The 13735-nt window shown below is 43.5% G+C and overlaps 1 pseudogene; it reads left to right on the forward strand.

The window, feature by feature from the left end:
- The first annotated feature begins 11677 nt into the window (after positions 1–11677).
- LOC109902925 (leukocyte elastase inhibitor pseudogene) lies at positions 11678–12551 on the forward strand (annotated as a pseudogene).
- Positions 12552–13735: the final 1184 nt, after the last annotated feature.

Here is a 13735-nt window from a genome sequence, read left to right on the forward strand (position 1 = left end):
GTCAACTGTATTTATAAAAGTAGAAGCTCGAACTGTTTGGGCATAGAACTCTGCAGGCTATCTCTACAGTTGATTGCAACTCTGCCGCCTATCTTGACGGAAAGTGTTGTAATTGGGGATGGAAATTTCAGAATTTTTGGTGGCCTTCCTAAGCCAGGATTCAGACATGGCTAGGACATCAGGGTTGGCGGAGTGTGATAAAGATGTGAATAAAGCAAACTTAGGGAGGAGGCTTCTGATGTTAACATGCATGAACCCAAGGCTTTTACGGTTACAGATGTCAACAAATGAGAGTGCCTGGGGACACACAGGGCCTGAGTTAACCTTTACATCACCAGAGGAACAGAGGAGGAGTAGGATGAGGGTACGTCTAAAGGCTATAAGAACTGGTCGTCTAGTGCATTGGGAACAGAGAATAAAAGGAGCAGATTTCTGGGCATGGTAGGATAGATTCAGGGCATAATGTACAGACAAGGGTATGGTAGGGTGCGAGTACAGTGGAGGTAAACCTAGGCATTGGGTGACGATGAGAGAGGCTGCATCTCTGGAGGCGCCAGTTAAGCTAGGTGCGGTCTCCGCATGTGTGTGGTGTGGGACAACGTAGCTATCTGAGGCATGTTGAGCGGGAGTAGGGGCTCTGCAGTAAAATAAAACATTGATAGCTACCCTAAACAACAGTATACAAGGCATATTGACAGAGTGAGGCATTCAGCAATCACAGGTGTTGATTGGGAGAGCTAAGACAACAACAACGGGTAAACAACTAAGACAACAACAACGGGTAAATGGCGATGAATGGGCAGAGAGGGTCAGTTAGCTATACACCTGAGTTCGAGGCTTGGGCCGACAGATAAACAAAATGAAGTACTGTGTTAATGAACAGTCCAGCAGGCATCAGCTATGTAGCCGAGTGATCATGAGCAGCAATAGATGAAACAGGGAGCCGTTCGGTAATCGTTACTACGCCAGGCGAGTGGGAGACACGGCGTTCAGAAAAGCTAGCGGGCCGTGGATAGCAGATGGGTCTTCACCGACATCCACGATGCAGGGGCCGGTTGAGAGCACATCGGCTGAATTACGTCAGCAGACCAGTCGTGATGGATCAGCGGGGCTCTGAGTTGACAAAGGGTCCAGGCCAATTGGCAAGAGAGGTATTGTAGTTGGTGTACTTTGTTTGCTAGCCGGGAGAGCTAGCCTCGTGCTGAGCTAACTGGTGATTGCTTCTGGGCAAGGGCGTTAGCCACAATAGCCACTCGGTAGCAGCTAGCTAGCTGCGATGATCCGGTGTAATGGTCCAGAGCTTGTGGCAGGAATCCAGTGATGTAGTGAAAAAAAGCAGTCCGATATGCTCTGGGCTGATATCGCGCTGTGCAGACTGGCAGGTATTATCCGGGTTAAAGCGGCTGGTGTCTGAGCTAGCAGTGGTTAACAATGGCTAAATAGCTAGCCAGGTAATTAGCTACTATCTAATAGCCGTCCCCCGCGACACTCCCCTGCCTCCCCTGGACATCGATGGAACCAGGCCGGTCAGGGCGGGATCTAACAGTGCTCCTCTGGGCTGCACCCCTCCCAGTACACCAGGTACTGGAGCCGTCACCTCGACACTCCCCTGCCTCCCCTGGACATCGATGGAACCAGGCCGGTCCAGGGCGGGATCTAACAGTGCTCCTCTGGGCTGCACCCCTCCCAGTACACCAGGTACTGGAGCCGTCCCCCGCGACACTCCCCTGCCTCCCCTGGACATTGATGGAACCAGGCCGGTCCAGGGCGGGATCTAACAGCGCTCCTCTGGGCTGCACCCCTCCCAGTACACCAGGTACTGGAGCCGACACCTACATCGTCGGGAGTCCAGGACCTGGAGAAGTTAATAATCTATGCCTTCAGGTCTCTCCTGGACTTCTGACATCGTGGGGGTCGGTTCCAGCACATGGTGGACTGGGAGGGTTACAGCCCAGAGGAGCGCTGTTGGGTCCCGGCGGCCGACATCCTGGACCTCAACATCGTCAGAGATTTCCATCTCCGCCGTCTAGACCGGTCCGCTCCTCACCCTCAGGGCTGTCCCCCTGGCCCGCATCATCCTGCGGCTGGAGCCGGGCGTCAGGAGCCGCGCGTCAGGGAGCACACCTGCTTCCCATCGTTACACACACCTGTCCCCTAAAATTACAGTTCTGTAATTTGAATTGGCCATAACTTAATTAGTAAGTGGCATATTAAGCCTAATGATGACTTAAAATGTTCAATGTAGTGTGGGGAATACAATCAAATGGATCATGTATATATTTGCTCTGTTCCATCTGACTGTGCAATCCACTGTCTCATCAGACCAGCCAGGCAATTTATGAACTTGATCTCCACTGCAAAAAGCATCTAGACATTATCTCACATTTCTTTTAGATGACCATTTCTCTCAAGTGGCGCAGCTGTCTAAGGCCCTGCATCACAGTGCTTGAGGCTTCACTACAGACCCGGGTTCGATGATCCAGGCTGTTTCACAACCGGCCGTTACTGGGAGTCCCATAGGGCGGTGCACGGCTTAGGGGAGGGTTTGGCCGCGGGGGCTATACTTGGCTCATCGCGCTCTAGCAACTCCTTATGCCGGGCCGGGCGCCTGCAGGCTGACGGTATTTCCTCCTACACATTGGTGCGGTTGGCTTTCAGGTTAAGTGGGCAGGTGTTAAGAAGCTTGGTTTGGCGGGTCATGTTTCAGAGAGAACATGATTCGACCTTCGCCTCTCCTGAGCCCATTGGGGAGTTGCAGAGATGAGACAAGATCGCATTTGGATATCACAAAATTGGGGAGAAAAAAATATACCTATACATACTAACATTTAGTTTTCAACAGCGGGGATTTGTATAAACCTTGCGGTCTGTCTCTCCGACATTTGCAACATTGTTTCAATATTCAAATTCGATATCTAGCTGTCCCATAGTAAGGAATTTGTCCGGAGTCGAGATGAGACAGACAGGCAGCTTTTCTAATCTAGTCAAAATCATGAATCAACATAGTTTTGTATATATCCATAAAAAATTATCAATAGAAAGCAGGTAAAACAGCTAGTTTGCTGTCTTTCCAGCATCAGTTTGAGGTGATTGTGTTAGCTGTGTTGTTGGCTAGCTCTTCTGAACAAAAAGACTGAACGACTGGGTCCCGTCCCTGGCAACCGAACCAATAGAACAAACGACCAACCGGCTATCTTGTGGAAGGATGAAATGGTATGAATAAATTAATCAAAATAACATTTTTAATGAAAACATTTATAATTATTTGAAAATGTTGGTAACCCGTTGTATAAAAGTGACAATGCCCTCAAAGCCGGTCTTCTGAGAATATATTGGCACAGTTTGCCAGCCCTCGACTTCGTCTCGGGTTTAACAACGCCCATGCCGATATATCCTCCAAACACCGGCTTCAAGTGCATTATCACTTAAGTAGAGTAATATTGAAATGGCTTCATGTCCATAGTTCCAAAATGTAGATAAAAGTACATTTAAGAATTAGTCATTTTGGTAGATTTCTGGGCACTTCACCCCTTTCCTACCAAATATTTAAAGAATACATATACAGTTGTCATGACATTGGCCTGGGGGGTAGGTTTATGACAGTCATAAATACCTCTTTCCCCCTTTTTCCTCTCTCTACCCTACTGAGGTTACATTTGCAAAATCCTTGGTTAACATAGAGATTCTGGGAACATCAGTAGGTGGGGGGAAATGAACTATATTCTGGTAATCCGAACAATTGAAAATATGCGGTGGTACTTAATGAATATGATGTCAGTACGGTTGTCATCTGAGACATTCTGTAAGGGTTTTCCTGTGGTGAAGGAGAAGCGGACCAAAATGCAGCGTGGTGGTTATTCATGTTCTTTAATAAAGGAACTAGACATGAAATAACTAACAAAACAATAAATGTGCAAAAACCTAAACAGTCCTATCTGGTGCAAACACAGAGACAGGAACAATCACCCACAAACACACAGTGAAACCCAGGCTACCTAAGTATGATTCTCAATCAGAGACAACTAATGACACCTGCCTCTGATTGAGAACCATACTGGGCCGAAACATAGAAATACCCAAAACCTAGAAAAACAAACATAGACTGCCCACCCAACTCACGCCCTGACCATACTAAATAAATACAAAACAAAGGAAATAAAGGTCAGAACGTGACACATTCTCATCAATGATAAGATGACATAAACTCTACAGTGGAAAGTCTACACATCAGAGTTATCGGATTCACATGGAATTGTTGTTCAATTTAAATGTTTGAATATGAAATTATTCCTGATGGGATGAAATGTGATTTTAGCTTCTAAAATGTGAGAATTGGGTTTTCATAAGACAGGGCTCTGCTCAATCAGTGGCCCGCCCCTGTGAAGGGACATGGGCTATAAAACTTTTCAAATACACCCTCCTCTCCCTTCCTATATAAGCCCTTGACGACAATATAACCTCCTGTTCCGAGTATGTAGGGCGACGGTCCGATGTCAGAATGGTTCAGATAATAACTACAGAATGAAGCTAACATCAGCGTGAGATTGGTTGCAAATAGTATGAACTTTGAACTCTTATTCACTACAGAAGTGATACCTCCTAGCCATTGAGTTAGCAACAGCAGATGCAACGAGGGTTAGGAAGGAACAGACAGAGTATCCCGTCTATCACCCAACGACGTTACTACAATGTATCCAATTGACAACCAGAGACAGTCTTCAAAGGACTCGGTTAGGCAACCCGGCCTTCCATCTACCACCAACCTACCGATGCGCAGATCAGAGTAAATATTTATTGCATTTTCCTTTTCCAAATGGGCGGTAATTTAGAATGCATTAGATACTGTATTTACGATAGTACAGCTTCTCCCTGTGTCCCTCCGTCTTCCCGCTCTTTCACTCAAACCCAGCCCTTTTCCTTTGTGTAACAAGCTGTCATATCTGTTCCGCCAGGGACGTTTTCCTGTATGACGTAATGCCCCAAAAAATTCTGGGAGAGGACCCCCAGACATCCCACTAGGTTATGTCCACCCCTCTTCTAAAACCAAAGTGGCGCCCAAGAGCTCATTAATATCATCTGCTCTGAAATCCGCTCATGGAGTATTTACTCAGTATCACTCAAGAACAGATCTAAATACATATTCTCATGAAACCGATTGAGATCAAATGGTTATGGTTGGCATTCAGACGCAGGTTGGAAATTTCACCTGTAAAACAAAAATAATTGTCATACACGATGGCCTATTTCGAAATTAGGTAGGCCTAATTTGGTGTTTGAGGGTATTAAAATACAATGTGTGTCGGCATAGGTAGACGTTGCATTTGGATGATGGGTTTTATGCGCATAAAATGATATTATTCAACAGGCTACGAGGCAAACTTTGATTGAGAAATTATGGTGTAATTTGCACTACACTACCTAAAAATATTGCACTACACTACTGAGTATAATAGGTTAAATCTGCATGGCTGGACATCTTCGTTTAGACTTTTACTTACTTTGAGTAGAGGTGGAAATGGGTCTCTCTGCCTGACAATTCACCTAAAGTGACATGTAAGGGATGGGGGGGGGGGGGGGGGTTATGGCCCTTATAATACAATTGAATGACCTTTTGATGTGGCATGAACACAACCAGTCATGATGCTTTCGTCTGATTGTCAAACAAATCACTTCAAAAAGTATGCTACCGGTGTATGTTTCTCCACTTCAAAATCATCCAAATAGTGCAATGCATGTACATACACTCAAGCCATTTGAGGAATGGAAATAGACATCTGTTAACCAAACACAAAAAGTGTTAGGGTGACCATCTCGTTTTTCCTGTGACAGTTTCAGCCCCATTTCAGGAGTTATTGACTTGTCAGGCTACAAAAAAGGTCCATTCAATTCAATCACATCAATTAATGTAGCCCTAATCAATGGCAATCACTGAATGTCATTAGGCACACTTTTTGAGTTTATGGTCAATTCATACTACCGGTAGCCAGTGATGTAGTGGTAAAAAATGTTTTGGTAAACTCTGATTGGTGGTTGGGGTGAAAATAGTAACACTCCCTGTACTTTCAATGCATTTTTTTCTGAAAAAGGTGGATAATCTGCGTTTACCCTCCACTTGGCCTACACCACTACCGGTAGCCTACCCTCTGAGGCAATTTGACATACATGAACACATGCAGAGCAGGTAGTTGAATCGAAACATGTTTACACCGTAGTTCATGAGTTGTCCATAATTTATGGGTTGAATGCTTGGAGTCTTCACAGATCCTGTGACATAAAACACTACCTTTCTTTCCTTAATGGCATTTATGACAGTGTTCTTAGTCATTTATAAGCATTTAACAATTTAATTACAACATTGAATTTAAACCATGTACAATTCCTGGATCTTGGAGATCTGGAAAATGCAAGTGTAACTCTGCCTACGTTGCATATCATTATGTTTCACTGTGAAAACAGTTCTTATGGGCACACAAGTCCAAAATAATGTAGACCTATGCCATTGCAAAATTGAATGCTTCTAACCGAAAGAGTCAACTATAGGCCTATTGTCATTAATGTTGGATGGATTGGATGCACATTGGTGTCTAGCTGTAGGCTAGTAGTCTAGTGATATTGGCAACCATCATCATCAGCCGATGATGAAAAAAATAGTGTGTGATAGAAAATGAATGAAGCTAAATATATGGTCTACTTCTTCTGGCCACGGCTGGCACGGCGGTCACGGCTGGCCACGGCTGGCACGGCTCTCTAAACAGCTGACTGAAAAAAGCAAACAATGATAAATCAACGGATAAATCTAATGCATTAAAATAAAGGCTATTTTTATACTGAGTGGACAGGCAGTGGACAGGGAGACGTTTGTGCAGCCACCTAGAAATACATGGTTTAAACCATGACAGAAGGTTGGGGGTGTTAGTTTCATTTGGAAGCTTTTATTTTCAAATTCACCACTGCATTTTAACAAATAGGAGAATGGTTAAATTAACATTACTTAGAGACCCCCCCCCCCCCCCAAGTTTGACTTTTGTTGCATTTAGGGGAGCTAATGTCTCATTCAGGGGAGTTGAGCCCCCGTGGCTCCCTCATAATTCGCACCCTGCTGCCTCCAATCTTTAATATGTTCTTAAAGGTATCTAGTATTAGTGTATCAAGTTTGATACCTATATCATGAAGTGGAACAATCTGAGGTTTGGTTCTTATCGGCTGGACTATATCAGGTGGGCAGAGATTACTGATGATTACAGAGTCCTCTCTCTCTCTCAACTCTGTGTTCTTTTTTCACTTTCTGTGCCAAACGATACTTTAGAATAAGGCTACTTTTAGAACTTGAAATACAGTACAAAACTGGATTGCTGATGCTATGTTTTGCCCATTGGCACTCCCCAGTAGAAGCAGTCCTTCATAGGAATTAATGCGATTCTACAGTATATCAATTAAATGTTTCAAGGACAAAATTACATGTATTTAAGTTTTTTTTTGTTTTTGTAGTGGGGATAGTAACATTAGTTACTCAAAAAATTATACTTTAAGGAAAATCTTTATATATTTGTAAAATAAATAAATAATTTATATATATCATTTAAAAGTATCTGTAATAGAATAACATAAATGTAGGGGGAGTGCCAAGATGGAGATAAGGTGGCTTCAACACAGCACCTTCTATTAGTCAGAAAGTATTCAGACCCCTTGACTTTTTCCACATTTTGTTACTTTACAGCCTTATTCTAAAATGTATTATATTGATGGGGGGGGGGGGGGGGGGGGGACCATCTACACAAATACGGCATTAAAGACAAGGCAAAAACATTTTTTTTTGACATTTCTTCTAATTCATATATATTTTGTATAATAATATCACATTTATATTAGTATTCAGACCCTTTACTCAGTCCTTTCTTGAAGCACCTTTGGCAGCGATTACAGCATTGAGTCTTCTTTGGCATGACGCTACAAGCTTGGCACACCTGTATTTGGGGAGTTTCTCCCATTCTTCTCTGCAGATCCTCTCAAGCTCTGTCAGGTTGGATGGGGATGCACAGCTATTTTCAGGTCTCTCCAGAGATGTTCGATCGGGTTCAAGTCCAGGCACTGACTGGGCCACCGAAGGACATTCAGAGACTTGTCCTGAAGCCACTCCTGCATTGTCTTGGCCGTGTGCTAAGGGTCGTTGTCCTGTTGGAAGGTGAACCTTGGCCCCAGTCTGAGGTCCTGAGCGATCTGGAGCAGGTTTTCATCAAGGATCTCTCTGTACTTTGCTCCGTTCATATTTTCCTCGATTAGCCTCCCAGTCCCTGCCGCTGAAAATCATCCCCACAGCATGATGCTGCCATCACCACGATTCACAGTAGGGATGGTGCCAGGTTTTCTCTAGACGTGACACTTGGCATTCAGGCCAAAGAGTTCAATCTTGGTTTCATCAGACCAGAGAATCTTGATCCTCATTGTCTGAGAGTCTTTAGTGCCTTTTGGCAAACTGCAAGCGGGCTGTCATGTGCCTTTTACTGAGGAGTGGCATCCATCTGGCAACTCTACCACCACCAAGGCCTGTTTGGTGGAGTGCTGCAGAGATGGATGTCCTTCTGGAAGGTTCTCCCATCTCCACAGAGGAACTCTGAAGTTCTGTCAGAGTGACCATCGGGTTCTTGGTCACCTCCCTGACCAAGGCCCTTCTCCTCCGATTGCTCAGTTTGGCCGGGTGGCCAGCTATAGGAAGAGTCTTGGTGGTTGCAAACTTTTTCCATTTAAGAATGATGGAGGCCACTGTGTTATTGGGGACATTCAATGCTGCAGAAATGTTTTGGTACCCTTCACCAGATCTGTGCCTCGACACAATCCTGTCTCAGAGCTCTATGGACAATTGCTTAGACCTCATGGCTTGTTTTTTGCTCTGACAACTGTGGGACCTTATATAGACAGGTGTGCGCCTTTCCAAATCATGTCCAGTCAATTGAATTTACCACAGGTGGACTCCAATCAAGTTGTAGAAACATCTCAAGGATGGAAACAGGATCTCAATGGATCAATGGAAACAGGATCTCAAGTTCCAGTCTCATAGCAAAGGGTCTGAATTTCTGTTAAATTTTTTAAAAACATTTGCAGAAAATCTCTAAAAACCTTATTTCGCTTTGTCATTATGGGGTAGTGTGTGTACATTGCTGAGGGTTTGTTTTTATTGAATCAATTTTAGAATAAGGCTGTAACGTAACATAATGTGGAAAAAGTCAAGGGGTCTGAGTACTTTTCCCGACGGCACTGTATAGATCATTGTGTAAATGCCCAAGGTACATAGCCTACAGCAGGGTTCCCCAATTTACATTTTTTCGAATTTTCATTGTTGGACATAAAATACTGTAAAAACACCAGGAAATCAGCTCCAAGTGATTTTAATTTTGGATATCTGTTCATAAGTATTGCCACACATAATAGAGAGACATGATCATATACAAATGTAAGCAAAGGTTTCAAATTATTACGTTTTAGTCAAATACTGGGCAAAAACTGGTTGAATCAACATTGTTTCCAAATCATTGTGATGACGTGGGAATCAACGTGGGAAACTGATTGGAATTTAGTATTTTTTTTCACCCAACTTTTAACCTAAATCCAATGAAACTGGTCAAATGTTTTGTTGATTTCACATTGAATTCACCTTAGTTGACAACTCAACCAAATCTAGATGTTTGTGCCCAGTGGGATGATTCTCTCACTCTCTCTCTCTCCCTTAGATAACCGTGACAAAGGCTCACCAGCGCCCATAATTCCACCAGCTCCTATAATTCCACCATTTGACATTGTTGTTTTTCAACCTCACTCAGACGCATCTGAGCTAACTACACTGTGCGCCCTTAAGTACACAAATGTTTGTGTGTTCATTTGTAAACAAGTTATTGTTTAATTATAACTTTGCGTGAACTTTGCTGATCAGTGGGGCGAAGCATGTCTCCCCTTCAGCGTGTAATTATTCAGCCTAATTGCTGGCCCTGTTCACAGAGCATAAAGCACTGCTCATCCCTCAGCATGGCCATCTCACATGCCTTCATTTCACTGGCTGTGTCCCAAATAGCACCTTATCCCCTATATAGTGCCCCACTTTTGATCATAGCCCTATGGTCCCTGATCAAAAGCAGTGCTCTATATAGTGAATAGGGTGCAATTTGGGAAGCACTCACTGGCTGTCTCCTCAACAGAAACATTAACAGCATTTTAATGGTTCAATGTCTCTTATGATCCTAGTTGTCAAGATAAAAGCATATGGTGCTGAAAAGAAGGAGGGGGTGGATATACATGTTTTTTTTAAATTCTCACATCTAAAATGGATATAATAATAATAAAGGCATGATGTTAGCAATTTGTCTGTCTTTACACCGTATACATGCATTGTTGTCCCACCCAGTCTGGTCTCCTTCCAAATCAATGCTGGGTAATCAGAGAGGACACAAAGTCACATACAGACAACTGTCATGGTGAGGCCTCCCTCAGGCAGGTTAGGTTGAATCTCTCTCCCTCTCTCTAAAGATGAGCAAAAAAAGACTATATAAAATAATACAAATACTTAGCTATATTGTATGCTACATTTTTTTAAAACAATTATATTATTTTATCCCCCCTGCTAGAATAATGACACTTAGCCTTTTTCTAAAATGCTTTATGAGATTGGAGAACACATTAAGAGGGATCTTAGACCATTTTCTCCATACAGAATCTTTCCAGATCCTGGATATCCTTCCTCTGTGCTTTATGGACTGCCCTCTTCAATTCAAATCACAGGTTTTCATTAGGGTTCCAGTCCGGAGACTGAGATGGCCATTGCAACATTTTGTGGTCAATTAACCATTTCTTTATGGATTTTGATGTGTGCTTGGGGCTATGGTCCTGCTGGAAGATCCACTTGAGGCCAACATTCAGCCTCCTGGCAGAGGCAACCAGGTTTTTGGTTAAAATGTCCCGGTACTGGGTAAATTTCTTGATGCCATTGACCTTAACAAGGGCCCCAGGACCAGTGGAACCAAAATGGACCCATAACATCAAAGATCCCATTTTTTACAATAGGTATGGGGTTCTTTTCTTATTTCAACGCTAAACCCACCACTGGTGCGTGTTGCCAAAGAGCTCTATTGTCATGTCACCTGACCATACCACCAGTTCCAATCAAAGTGCCAATGCTGTTAAGCAAACTCCAGGCGTTTACATTTGTTCAATGACATGAACATAGAGCTCTTTGGCCATGCACACCAGCGGTGGGCTTTGCTTTGAAAGAAAGATTGGCACCCTTGTACTTTTGACCTGAACGCATTTCCTCTTCACCTTTGAGACCACACCCTGCTCTATAAGTCTCACATCAGTTCATTTTCAGTTCCTCCCTGTCAATCACAACAGTTACGATGGCATCTCTGTCTGTGTCAAACAACAAATTCTCACTGAATCTCTTCGAGAAGATCAGCGAGAGGAACAGCGAAGGAAACATCTTCTCTCCTCTGCTTTGGCTATGGTATTCCTTGAGGCCAAGGGCAATCCTGTTACACAGATATCAGATGCGCTGCACCTCCACAAAGCTGATGGTGACATCCATGATGGGTTAAAAAAAACTCCTGTCTGAGTTGAACAATGACAAACCCCATACACACTGAGCCTGGCTAACCGCCAGTTTGAAGGGGCCAGGGGCAATATTGCCGCATGGATGTTAGAGACCCTGCCCCGCCACAAAGCTGAGGTGTTCAGAAAACTCCTGTCTGGGCCCCGTACGCACTACCCCCTATGCACTGAACCTGGCAAAGCCTTTACAAAAGCTTTTCTCTGTGAAACTAGGAAGTACTACGGTGCCAGGTTAGAGTCTGTCAAATTTGAGTCCAATGCAGAGGCAGCTAGGGTTAATATTAACTGGGTGGATAAAAAGACAGAGGGAAAACTCCAGGACCGGTTGCAAAAGGAAGCTGTCAACAACCAAAACTTGTTGGTGAATGCCATTTATTGCAAGTGAGGCAAGGAGTTCAAGGAGAGATCCACCAGAGAAGATCAGTTCAAGGTGAGAAGAAATTAGAGTAAACCAGTGAAAATTATGTATCAGGAGAGCATGTTCTGCTTGACCTTAATCCCTGAGGTCAACTGCTAGATTCTGGAGTGATCTGAGCATGCTCCCAGAAGAGATAGAGGACAAACTGGGCTGGAGAAGCTGGAGAGGGAGCTCACGTATGATACATTTGTTGCATGGACCAGGTGGGACATATGCACTTCCCCAGATTGAAGATGGAGAAGACCTGCGACCTAAAAGCAGTTCTGGTCAGCATGGGCATGATGGACTCCTTTGAAGAGTTCAGGAGCAATTTCTCAGGTACGTCACCCAACAACAACCTGGAGATGTCGGAGGTGGTACACAAGGCCTTTGTAGAGGTGAATGAGGAAGGCACCGAAGGCTGCAGCTGCCACAAGGCGGTCTCCTTGATCAGTAATGTTAAATATACGTACCTTCAAAGCAGACCACCACCTTTCTGTTCTTCATCCGCCACAACAATACTCAAAACATCCTCTTCTGTGGCAGGTACTGCTCCCCTTAAAGTGATTTTACAGAGGTTTTGTATAAACGGGCCCCCAAAATGTTGCACAATTGTGTGTAACGTCATTCATTTCATATATGTTACGTCCTGCAAAAAAAAGATATGTTACGAATTCCAATTCATACAATTGGACTTTGCGATGCTTAAGGGTGATCGTCCTTGTAAACAACATTGTCATGTGTAATAATTATGTTAATTTATGTAATCTCGGTTAACCCAGAAGTAAAATATTGTGTAATTTGGTCAGCTGCATGATTAACTTCTGTGCCAAAACGTGTTAGAAGTTGAGAGTTTCGGCAAAGACGAAGGCCTAGATTCAATCAGATCAAGCTCTAACCAGCGATAGCCAACACCCGCATAGCTGATGTTTTGGCAGTGTAAGAGGTGGAACTGTGTTGGAATTGTCAAATTGGCAAGGAGCTGCTCTTGTGATCATTGTCACGAAGCCACACCCACCCCACTTGCGTTGGAAGTTCAGAACGTGAAAGTGTACGCTATATAGAAATAATGACGCTCAAATTGAAAATCATTAAATGTGATCATGAGGATTTCTATCAGCCTAATCGAGGTGTAGATACAAATTCACATTCCAGTGTTCGGACTTGTAAACATGGCTGTATGGCATTTCTCTTAATTAAAGTGACTCGGTGCAGCCAATGGCAATGTCTGCTTTAGGTATAACGCTGGGAGCCGCTTCTGGATTTGACAGCTCAAAAGCAGTCCCACCTCTGACACTGTCAAAACATCATCTATGCGGATTTCGGCTAAAGAGAATCTGAATATATTTCTCCCAAAGCCAAAGCAACCCCCCCCCCAACTGATTCTTTGGTCTACACGCAGAATCTGCCTACAAGAGATTATACTGTTATTTTATGTTTGTGGAATTGTTTAATAATGTAATTATGTTGCATAACAATGTCTGTAATCTTAATTTGAACATTTTTGTGTTTAATTTGTGTCTGAAAAAAACTACAAAAGGTTTGGCAACCTACAGAAACATGTTTTATAAATCATAAAATCATATATAGCCTATTTCTGGCTGTGGTAACTAGTGGAAACCATAAATTGAACATCAAAGGAACCCCACCTTTCTGAAAAAACTATAGCTTGGACAGAGGGAAATTTCCAACAGTGACATCACTGACCGCATGCACTGCTTTTTCACGCAAGTGTGCCAACAAGAT

This window comes from Oncorhynchus kisutch, linkage group LG13 (assembly GCF_002021735.2).
Source record: "Oncorhynchus kisutch isolate 150728-3 linkage group LG13, Okis_V2, whole genome shotgun sequence".
Lineage (NCBI taxonomy): Eukaryota > Metazoa > Chordata > Actinopteri > Salmoniformes > Salmonidae > Oncorhynchus > Oncorhynchus kisutch.